This window comes from Podarcis liolepis (genome assembly GCF_965112155.1).
Source record: "Podarcis liolepis genome assembly, chromosome: 4".
NCBI lineage: Eukaryota > Metazoa > Chordata > Lepidosauria > Squamata > Lacertidae > Podarcis > Podarcis liolepis.
Window position 1 is genome coordinate 62,134,880 of NC_139558.1, and position 12,607 is coordinate 62,147,486.

At 38.0% G+C, this 12,607-nt stretch overlaps 1 protein-coding gene across 2 annotated transcripts in view; it reads right to left on the reverse strand.

The window, feature by feature from the left end:
* ROBO1 (roundabout guidance receptor 1) overlaps nucleotides 1-12,607 on the reverse strand; it is a 571,660-nt gene that overhangs the window by 412,975 nt on the left and 146,078 nt on the right. The gene's annotated exons all lie outside the window — the stretch shown is intronic.

Below are 12,607 nucleotides of genomic sequence, written 5' to 3' on the forward strand. Positions count from 1 at the left end.
ATATGTGCTTCAAAATGTTTGAGCAACTTTCTATTATATATCTAGGTTCAATCTAATTTCTTGAGGAACTAAAAACATCTGACGCAGCGCCACAAATGTCTTGGCTAGCCTATTCTGCTTGCTTGCACGCACCTGCTTACCCTGCAGCGAAATAACTTCAAAATAATCCTCTGGGAATACTGCACTATCTTTTGAAGATATTCTTTATATAGGTTGGAAGTTTCAGGGGAATCCTTGCTCCTTTGAAAACTACAAAAGAAACACAACCTGTGCAGATTCAAAGCAGCAACCAATCATCAATTTTCTTCACTAGAAGACTTTATATGAAGTTTGGTTATTTCAAGGATTACAAAGTTCAACTTAAAAGTACCACCAAAAGAGATTTTTGGGGGTGCTACAATTCATCACAAAATTGTGGTCTGTGTTCCAGTTGTCCTCTTGTACTGTTCCCATAGATTTCACTGAAATCTGAGAAGATCTGACACACAGTGTTCTAAATTTGTTATATACAATTATATACAATTTAGCTACCATGGCAGGTTTAAATTAACATAACACGCTATAGTCTTACTATTATTCCAATGATTTCCATATTTTCAGATTAAACACAACACACATTCCTTCGAGTGTCACAGCAGTAATGATTAATTATCTTTTAAATCTGATATTTAAATTCACATCAAGCTTTCTACGGAAAAGAATTCTACAGTGCACCCCTTGTGTCTGAAATGACTTCAGCATATAAACCACTCCCTTGAGAAAATGAGAGACAGAGGTTGCTCGCCAGGACCGTTTGCTAATAAAAAGAGGCTGGGGCAGCTGGCTTATTTTCCCCAGCAGGAGATGCTGGATGAGATGGATGACTCCACATAAGTCAACAATTTGGTTAACTCCAAGTTGGACAGTAGCTACTGCTCACCAACTTGCAATATTGCTAATATGCATTTAACACAACTGCAGATTTAAGTTATAATCTTCAAACCAGCACTCTTTAACAATTGCTCTGATTTCAGTGAAACTCATATATTTCTACTATACATAACCAACCAGATTGGTTATGAATTTTAAAGACAGGATACATATATACAGTGTGCTTTTCAGATACTGCCTACTGACTGCAGCACAAAAAAGCAGAAAAATAATACTTTGCCTTTAATTCAGGACACACTTCCTTCCAATTGATTTCAATACTGCTCCTGACCCCTTCCAATAATGGATATGGCTAAATTTAAGCTTAAGTTCTGTGCATGCTTACTTGGGAGTAAGCACCAATGAACTCAGTGGGGCTTTTGAGCAATCAGTTGTAGTTTGCGCTATGCATTTATAGCTCATTTGCACAGAGATCAAAGAGCACAAAGAGAAAAGATGCAACAAAATTTACCATCTATCAGCCAATCTTTCAAACTGATATCACCTTTAAGGAAATATGAGGCCTGTGAGCAAAAGCCTTACCCACTGTACATCTTCAACAGGGATAATTAAATCCTAGTTCAGAGACCTAAACGGGACCCCCAACCAATCCTTCCCCAAAATCTCATGGAGTTTGGTGGTGACATCAACAAGAAAACAAATAAAGTAGACAAGGGATATGGAGAAGTGATTTAAAAATCTCTCTGCCCAGCCCAGCACCATGATGTGGGTACAAATTTCCCCTTCCTACCAGACTGATCATTTGATGTCCAGGGAGGGGGGGATAGTTGAGGCTACGGAGGGAAGACTATATATCCTCTGTGTTTGTTGGGGGTGTCTGTGTGAAAGTTTAGGGTGGCCATACCTACTGCTGATCTATAAACATCAACAAAGCATTTGAGTCTTTTAATGTAACCACAGAGCCTAGGACTTGCTGATCAGAAGGTCGGCGGTTCGAATCCCCGTGATGGGGTGAGCTTCCGTTGCACAGTCTCTGCTCCTGCCAACCTAGCAGTTCGAAAGTACATCGAAGTGCAAGTAGATAAATAGGTACCACTCCAGCAGGAAGGTAAACGGCGTTTCTGTGCGCTGCTCTGGTTTCACCAGAAGTGCAAAAATCTATCATTTGCCCAATAATAAATGTTGGAAATGTAAAGAAACTGAAGGTACATTCTTTCACCTTTGGAGGACGTGCCCAAGGATTAAGGCTTTCTGGGAGATGATTTATAATGAAATGAAAAAGGTATTTAAATATACCTTTCTGAAGAAACCAGAGGCCTTTCTCCTGGGCATGGTTGGCCAATTGGTGTTAAAGAAGGATAGAACTTTCTTTATGTATGCTACAACAGCAGCAAGAATACTTATTGCAAAGTATTGGAAGACACAAGATTTATCCACTCTAGAAGAATGGCAGATGAAGGTGATGGACTATATGGAACTGGTGGAAATGACTGGCAGAATCCGAGACCAGGGAGAAGAGTCGGTGGAAGAAGATTGGAAGAAATTTAAAGACTATCTACAGAAATACTTCAAAATTAATGAATGTTAGAATGATGTTGGATTGAAGTTAAGTGGTTTTTAGCAGCAATGTTATAAAGGAATATGTAAAAATGGATTGGTAACAGGTGATAATCTAAAGTTATAATATATTAAGATAAAAGATTAAGATAAAATCAAAGAGGGAAAGGATTTGCTGAATTAACTAATTGAACTGGGGGGAAAAAGGGAGGTGTGAGGAGGTCAGGGAAACAAGCAAATGAAAGATAAGATATGGAAAGACTGATCTGTTTTTAACTGTTTTTACCTTGTATTTTCATTTTTTCTCTCTTTCTTTTTCCCCCTTATTTTTGTAATATGTTGAAACTTTAATAAATATTTTTTTAAAAAAATAGGTACCACTCCAGCAGGAAGGTAAACGGCGTTTCTGTGCGCTGCTCTGGTTTCACCAGAAGTGGCTTAGTTATGCTGGCCACATGACCCAGAAGCTGTATGCCGGCTCCCTCAGCCAGTAAAGTGAGATGGGCGCCGCAACCCCAGAGTCGTTCACGACTGGACTTAACGTTCAGAGGTCCCTTTACCTAGCCTTCTTTTAGAGTTTTAGAAGGGCATAAACACTGGGAGGAAACAACATGGCATGTGTTAGCCAGCTATCTTTTTACTATCATCTCTCTCTTAAGCCAAGAAAGGCAGTAGGCACCAACTGGTCACTTGCAGCTATGCTCTATCCTAGGTCCCTCCCCGTCTGCCAACTAAAGCTTATAAAGGTACTCTATGACCACATTTGCACAACACACAAAAATACAGATGTCCACAAGTGACTCTTAGCTTGCACACTTCCTCTCCTGAACAGTCCTCTCTTACACAGCCAAAGAGGATGACTTTAGCAGTACTTTTCTTTCCTTTTCATTGAATCCTTCCTCGTCAGGGATTCCTGGTTATAAAAAAAACTGTAGACAATTTGACAAGCCAATGTCAAGCTATGAAGCTGGCTTGTTAAATTAACCAGAACTTGTTATAAAACCACAATCCAAGTGTGAGGTGGCAGAAAAGAGAAAAACAACTGTGGTAACTATCAAGAGAGCATTTTATGAGAAGCTTTGTGTTTCTGAGATGCCTTGTTTTATCTGCAGTGTTTGCAAGACAATGTTTGTATATATTTACACTTCTTCTTGCCTCATAATCTAATGTGCTTCTAATCAGTACTTTTTTTCTTAAAAAATGTTTAGGGGTACTCTCATTTTGACGCAATAAAACCACCATTTTATAGCTCAAATTGGGAAGAATAAATACAATAAATGGACAAAAGTACAAAGATTCACAAAATGTTTAGGGGTATGCATACCCCTGCATATCCCCAGAAAAAAGCACTGCTTCTAGTTATTATCTGTTTTTTTTCATAATAAATGCATTGTTTAACTACATAACAAGATAATTCAATGATTCCTGACGCATCATCAAATCCCATTGTTTTCAGGGGGACTTTTAGCATTTAATTACAAAGCACCACGAGGAGCCTTAAATGCTAAGCCACTCCAGGCTCTAGATTATCTTGTAAAAACACTGAACAGAGATGGACAGTATTGCAGCACTTGGACTACCTTATAAAGCAATCTGAAGGACTCTGGGCTCATAATCTAATTTGGTTCATCGTCCAGTCAGATTGCAACAGGTGAATCCACCTTGGAAGATGAGTTTGGTAGATTACCCTTTCATCCCTACCTCATCTCATGAATTATGAGTCACGCTGCACACATTCCAATAAAATTCACTTGTTATACTCACAAATTGCATTTCTGCTTTTAAAAGTAGTATCAGATGTAGTCATAGAATCATAATCAAGTATCAGATCTGACAGAGCGCAACATAGTTTATTGTCTTTGAAAGATCAGGATGTCACAAACCAGAATAAGTTAAGCACTTGCAATGTAGAGTCTACATGTGCTTAACTTTGCCATTTAATATGGACAGTATAGTACCTAAGTTTGTAGCAATGGATTTCTTTGAAAATTTTTATACCAAACCCATCTTTTAGTGATCAGCAGTTTCCAAAATGGACAGAATGGTACTAAAACTACCTTCGAATACACTACATCTGAATATCATTGGAAAAGAGGAAGCACAACAAAGTTGTTTTAAAAATCAAATGAATCAGTGTAGCATTTACATTTGATTTAATGATTTGTTTGGGGTTGCCAAAATGTTCCACAGCTGCTTTAATAACTGCAGATGTTGCCTGAATGCAAAAAGGGTTCTATAGTCACTTGTATGAGAATGCTGTTTTAAAATATCACCTAGTGCTGCTGCTGCAGAATGGTTCAATTTTATGCCTATTCACTACTGAATTCATCCATAGAACATATTATTGATGGATTGTATTTTATGCCACCATGGTTATAAAATGCTACAGGGACAATTATATAACTGTTTTCTTAAACTCACAAGTTCTCGGAAGTTGAACACAATTCTTTTGTTATCATAATCTCCAGTGGGCATATGTAAAGTGAATATATCATGGTGTGAAACTGGATACATCTGACTTTGCCTGTCTAACTTGTGACTCACACAGTGCCTCTCATGTCTCGCAACTGAGCTTCTGGGAAACAGCTGTGGGTCCCACACTGAAACTAAGAACATTTGAGCTCTGCTGATTTATATTAATTCCTGGGAGAACAATGACATGAAAAATGAACACCACTTGTAAACAAAGATACTATTTCTCTAAGTGCTAAAATTATATATATTTCAAATATACTGAATTAGTTACCACACGCCTTACACTGCATTAGAGACAGGGTGTAAGCAACATGTGTGATTTTTCTGGATTCCATACACAGAGTGAGCCAACTGCTCCTTTGAGCCACTATTTTTAACCTTTCTCACATTATAAATCATTGCTATAGTCTGAGTGGAATCACACACTGTTCATCAGTGCTGAATAACTGAGTAAGCCTAGGTAATTTTTTTCAGGAGTGTTTAAGTAACAGGCTGCCAGATACACAATAGTGCATCATGTTGCTTCAGTGAGCTGTGATATTGCCACTAACCAAATAGTTTCCCTTAAAGAAGCCTTGCACAAGCTATAGGCAATGAGATGGATCCAGGCTAAGATAGCCAAACTCAGGTATCTATGCAGAAAGTTAATAATGACTTAAGTTCAATTTATTTCAATGGGAAGGACTGGATCCAATCCTGCAAGAGTTGCACCAGCACCCTGTTTTTATCTATCTACTAAATTTGTATATTGCCCTATATTTGTAGATCTCATGTTGGTTCACAACATAAAATTACAATATAAAAAACACAAAATACATAATAAAAATAATAACAAAACAAAACCAATGCAACCAATATGAAAACGAAAACAAACCAAGAATCCCGTCTCCCACAACACATTGAAAATGGCATTGGCTGTCAATCAGCCAAAGGCCTGGTTGAAGAGGAACACTTTCGCCTTTGCCACACTGGGATCACCAACTTGATACCTGGAGGCACCTGTAAGGACTTCCAGTGGTGCCCCTGGGCAGGTGCCCCAGTCTCTAAGCTTTTCTTTTAAAAAATGTAACTTCCTGGCCCTCCTATAATGTTATGGGGCAAGATGTACTGGTACCTTCTAGGTACTCATTTCTGTGAAATGAGAATGGTGTGTCTACCTTCCAGGAATGCTCCCTGTTATTAAGACAGCAACATCACCAGTGTGTCCGCGTGACCAAGACCATTGTTAAGCACTGTAAATGAATATTCAAACCATGGCCAAAGGTTGACCAGAAACCTGGGTGGTTATGGTCAAACAGATTTGGACAGCATCAATTGCAGATAATTATTTAAAAATAAATAAATCAGTGCATGTGTAATGGTTAAGGCTATTTCCCTGTCTCTCCAGCCTCTCCTTACAGGTGGGTCTCACTAGTTTCTGCCTATACATGCGCTGCAGAGACAGGGCTTCATTCAGCAAGCTAAAGCATGGTTGGAGTGTACCATAGGAGCCAACTCCTATTATTTTATTTTATTTTTTGAATTTATATATTGCCCTATACCCGCAGGTCTCCTAGAGGCTGTGGGGGCCGGGTCCCCACAAATAAAATATTTTAGGTGGCTGGGCCCTCCTGAAATTGATGGGCATTCCCACCCAAATGGTGTGTGTGCACTGAGTCATGTGATCAATTAAGCGTGGTTTACCTGGCCCCCACAATATTTTATTCAAGTTGGCACCCCTACACTGTACGTTTGGCTAAGGCAACAAAGCAGTTAGCAGTAATTGTAGCTAAGTATGATGTCTGCACTGGGCCATATTTGAAAAGAGGTTGTGACTCACCATTTCTCCCTCAATGAAAGGTTCTGCCCCTTCCTTGTTTCACCTGTTCCCAACTGCCTGATTTCACTGAAAAGGTTCCATGTGGAACTGTTGTCTCAGGGCTTATACACATACTTGCAATACTTATAATCTATTACAACAGATTATTCGAAAGAAAACAACATTTTCTATTATAGAAAAAGAAGCATTTAGGTACACTCACTTTGAAATGTTAAAATTAATTTTGAAAGCAAAGTCTTATAGTGCAAATTAAATTACTGCCAATATTTAAGCTGCAGGCATGTTTTCTCAAGCAATCTTTATGTGCTTTGTTTTAATAAATTATTTTAATAACATTATAAAGTCCTCCTGAGCAATTACATACATTTGAAACACATGTTCCATAAATGCCATGGGAAAATCTTCATGTAAGCGTGAGAAGACTTTCTGAGGGCAGCTTAATGTGCACATCAGCTGTACACCTCTCTGGAAATGTTCAGCTCATCCATACAGTTTATTAAAATAGACTCTAATAGAAAGTTGCCATTAATTGCATCCTTTCAAACTTTAAATGAGAACCATATTTAACAAACAAGAGTCTCTACAAACCTGGAAAATTCCCCTCCCCTGAAAAGCTGCAATCTGAACAATGGGGGGGGGGGTATCAGCACTTTCTATTGTATTTCAATAAATTAAAAACACATTGGTGGAGATTTCTTCACTAAATATCGCAGTAAAACATTAAGGTTAAAATTTAATCCTCTTCTATTGATTCATAGGAACAGGACACACTGCATGGCACTGTGAATGTTAAAGGCATGAAAATCTGAAATATCCCTTCAGGATCTCCCACACTGAGGATTTATGTTTTGCCATCTGAAATGAACTGGAGATAACATGGTTCTACGCTGCAACCTCACACATGCTACTGCCAGTTCCTTTAGCTATTACCCTTTCATTTCTTTCCACATTATCTAAGATTTTTTTGTCCATTTTTGCAAATCAGATTTCGCAAGAATGGATTGTTGAAGGATAAATAAAGGCTTCCATCAGCAGAGTGGGGAGTAATTTATTTTTTGCAGATTTCCCCTTTCTCCTGAAGAATCTGCCAAGAACACCTCCTACACTGTTTTGAAAGGTTCCCCAACTCTCCAGAGCAGAGTTTGCAAGTGTGCAGAGCTTCAGAGTGCAGGAAGAATTGTGGGAAATGATGTCTCTCACCCTTCCACTTAGATCACTAGATCTGTCAGTGTATAAACACCTTTATATACAACAATATGTACATTAACTGATGTTTATGTTTATTTTTAAATATGAAAGTTTAAAAATTATTTAACAAAATCATGGGCTGTGGGTAGAAGCTGGCTGTATCTTGGGAGGGACCTGTAACGCAGTGGAAGACCACATGTTTGGCATATAGAAGGTGTTTTTGAGGTTCAGTACGTAGCATCTCAAGATAGGGTTGGGAAAGTTCCTGTCTGAAATCCTCATCAGTATGTTGATAACACCCAGCTCCCAGCCAGGCAGAGTAGACAATAGATGGACCAGTGGTTTGACTCTATAAAGCAGCTTCTTATATTCTTATATCTAATATAAGCTTCTTATATTAGATGATTTATTTACAAGTTCCCACAGAATAATAAAAATGACTTCTATTTCACAAATCTTTATACAGTAGAGTAGTTCACAACTATTCTTTATCATACCCACCTACCCACTTACCCAGGTTAGTAACAACTCCCATAACTCCCGTTGATTTCAACACCACTAGAACATTGTCCTTGGATTGGGGCATTTGATTATAGAGTAGATTCAAGAAGACTAGAGTGAGCTCATGGTGGGAGTGGAGGCTGTGGTATGACTGTTGATTTTTCCCCCAGATTTTCTTATCAATGAAGCCTCTTGCATCCTTTCTATGCATAAAAAACCTCTTCCTGGAGATCATCTGAAGTTGCATGAAGGTTTGCAACCTTCAGTACATGGGCGTCTTGGAACCTGGTCTTAGTATGTATGTATTGTCAGTAGCGGATGGATGGTAGAGCAGCAGTGCTCCCCTGGCCTCCTGACAACAGAGTGGCAGCTATTAACAAATAACATTGTTATTTTAATGTGTATTTAATAAATTTATGAATAGGATATGCTTGCAAAGTTATATTTGTATTAAATCCTGCTTAACCCCGACAGCATAATTTTAATATTAATTTCTATATCACTTTCTATAGGGGAAGGAAGGGCAGAAGGCATGTGACTGTCATTCTGGTGAATTTTAAGACACGTCAGTGTGCAAAATTTAGCGCTGTGTTTCATTACTAATTTCCAATTAATATGAGAATTTTAAAATTTTATGTGCAACAGTTCACTTGACTTATTTGTTCTGGCACAGTCCCATGTGAATGCATCAGCCTGCAGAAGCCTGACATTCAGAAGCATTGTGGCTAATTGAATTCTTAACCTCTGAGCTTTATAAACCTACTTGAAAGCTGCAAAACGGTGTGACCCAAATGGTGTGATAGTCCTTATTTTAGGTTTATACAGAATGCTGTTAGACTATCTGTGTAGGTGGCAATTATTACAGCATAGTGGAATACCTCTGGGAAGTGAAAGGAAACAAAAATCTTTTCATACCCTCTCACTTATAAATCACAGCTAATGTCCATTATTGCACTAAAATGTTGATTTATTTTCAAGCAGTTTTATTTTCCCCTCATTGCACACGTGCAATCCTCATTAAGCATCACGCAATGCTGTGTGTGAGTTTCAAGGGGCAAATAAATCTAAATCTATGCAGCATCCTTAACCAAACATTCCAGAGTGACTCCTACCATCTTCATATATTTTATTCTCCTTTATAAAAAATGCACCATTTTTGATACTTTTGTATGATATGTTTACTCTGTCTACTACAAAATGATTTTTTCCAGTATGATGTAAATCAGTATTTTTCAGGGTTATGAAAGTTGTCAATTCACAGTTTTTGATCTGTCTAGTTAGGATTTAGTGTTTTAATATTTTTTAAAAAACACCTATTTCTAAACTGCTTAATAATTTTAAAAAATGTGAGTTGTGTGCAAACAGTACAAATCAACATAAAAATAGTAAAGCAATATTGTTAAAAAGAGAGAGAGAAAAGAAATCCAGTAATATCAGGGTTCACTTTTGTGGCTTACGGAATGCCTGTGCTATATATATATATATAGAATAATATATATATATAGAATAATCATGGAAGCCATCGAGATAGAGAAACACCCTCACAACATGAACAAGCGTGACGACACGTCCCGCCTGCCAGACATCTGGAAATTAGCCCTCCCCACAAAAACCGACACCAGAACCAGAGGCACACAGAACGCCATCACCAATCAACCACACCAGACCCAAACCCAGACCCTCTCCACAGATAAATTACAGACACCATCCAGTAACCAAACCATAGTGGCACCTCCGGATGCTGCACCCCCCTGCAATCCCTACACAGATCTGGCTGGCACAGGGCACAAAACCACAGCTCGCCCCTATACACGAAGCCAAGCCAGAGCACAACTAAGTGCAGTACAACCATCTTCTCAGAAAAACTCTTCACAAGCTCAAGAGGTCAAGACACGAAAGCTTTAGCAACTAATCCACACTTAATGACCCACCTAAGTGGTACTCAGAATATCACTCAAGAAATCACTCAAGATATCCCTCAAGTAATTAAGGAACAAAAGAAGAAAAGGCACACTAACCTGGGAACTTCCTCTCTGCCCAGAACGTTGGAGGCTATACACCACACCCCCTCAACAGTATTTATAGGAACTCAAACACTGAGATTCTGCTCTGTTCCAGTAACAAGAAGCCGAAAGCACCAGCCTGAAGATGACGAGTGAGACCTCGTCGAAACGTCGCCTTGACACCCCAACTCTTACACGGGAAGACACCCGAAGACACCAAAACCTGCATATATATATATATATATATATATATATATGTTTTCGTAGATTTTCACGGGTACAGGAATGCAGGTTTTGGTGTCCTCGGGTGTCTTCCCGTGTAAAAGTTGGGGTGTCTAGGCGACGTTTCGACGAGGCCTGAAGATGACGAGTGAGACCTCGTCGAAACGTCGCCTAGACACCCCAACTTTTACACGGGAAGACACCCGAGGACACCAAAACCTGCATATATATATATATATATATATACATATACATATACATACATACATTTACAATAAGACATATTTGCTTCAGAAGGATATCAAAAGTTGCTAAGAGGTCGAGGAGAATTAACAAGGTCACATTTGCCCTGTCTCTGTCCCAACAGGTCATCACACAGGGAGACCAAAGCAATTTCTGTGCCAAAACTGGGCCTAAATACTGATTGAAATGGATGTAGAAAACTAGTGTCCTCCAAGAGCACCTGCATCTGGTCCACAATCACTCACTCAAGAACCTTGTCCAAGAAGGGGAAATTGGCAACTGGCTGGTAATTACTTACATTTTTTCCGAATCTACAGAGGATTTCTTGAGTGGTTTTACCACTGCCTCCATCAAGCAGGCAGGGTGTACACCGCTTGGAAATTTAAAAAATATTAAGCAGTTTAGAAATCTTTTAAATAAATAATAAAATAAAATATTGAATATAGGCTTTCACAAACTTTCTGGAGTATCGCTTCTGATAATCATAATTTAAATTAAACATGTTTGGCAAATTGAAAGCTATTCTGACTTCCACATGCATCTGTGAGGCTTCAAAAGTTCTCTGACCAGCTATTTTGTCATTATAGAGGGCATGAAATGAAGGCACCACATCAGTGCTTATAGTAGACATTAAGAAACATTTATACAATAGTTAGCGTTATTGGCATTGTAAATTTTTATGCCAGGTCCATTTTATGTAGATTTAAAACCAGAAGGCCAAGTGATCCCATCTAGAGGGAAATAAAATTGTCCCTAAATGTAAGTACTTTTAGAAACTATGTGGAATAGACAGTTCTATGACAATCAGAAAAATTAAGATTGAAATAATAAATTAAACATAAACCACAAATCCCAATTGTCTATGATCTAATGGTCACTAAGGGACCTTCAAGAATCTTAACATCTGGTGCAAAGGAGCAAAATGAAACTGGTGAATTTGAACTACTAATTTATCTGGAGTCAGCATGTAAATGGCAAAATTATTATGCTGGCCTTTCACCTCCAAAGACATCAGGTTGCATCTGGCTAAGGTAATATGAAATGAGAACCCTTTAAAATAAAATCATGTTTGCCAAAACTATGCCACAACAGAAGACATCAGAGAGCAATACTTTTAACTAAAAACATTTAAAGCTAAACAAGAAATATTACTATTTTTTCATATTTTCCACCAAGCCAGATAAGAGGAATAACTGTTAAATCATGGAAAAGCATTGTATGGTATGACAAATGGGACTCTTCAGTGCACTTTCCACATATCCCCTTTGAAATGAAAATTGCTATGCTTGAAAGCACAAAGTTGCAATTTAGAAAACTGATGCCACAGCATACACAAATAATGACCTCCAAACCAATAAAAATGTAAATCCAAATTTAATGGGAAATTAAATATACTAGGAAATTAACATTAGATCAACAATTTGATCTTGCATACAATATAATTTGTTTCACTCTTGAGATATTGCAAAGCAGGAATTTTGCATTAGATTCAGAAACATATTAATGTTTTCACAATGGTGACCAAAAACTTTCAAGATAAGGCTGTTGTCTGGGTTTGTATTCATGTATAAATCCAACAGTCCTAATTTATGCATATTTATTTGGGTAAATTCCATTTATTTCAACAAGTGATCACAAATAAGTGTATATAAAACAGAAGCTACAGTGCTGCACATTCTGTGAAGCTTCAAATGCCTTGAGTAAACATTTGTGTTAATTTGTTTGCTGG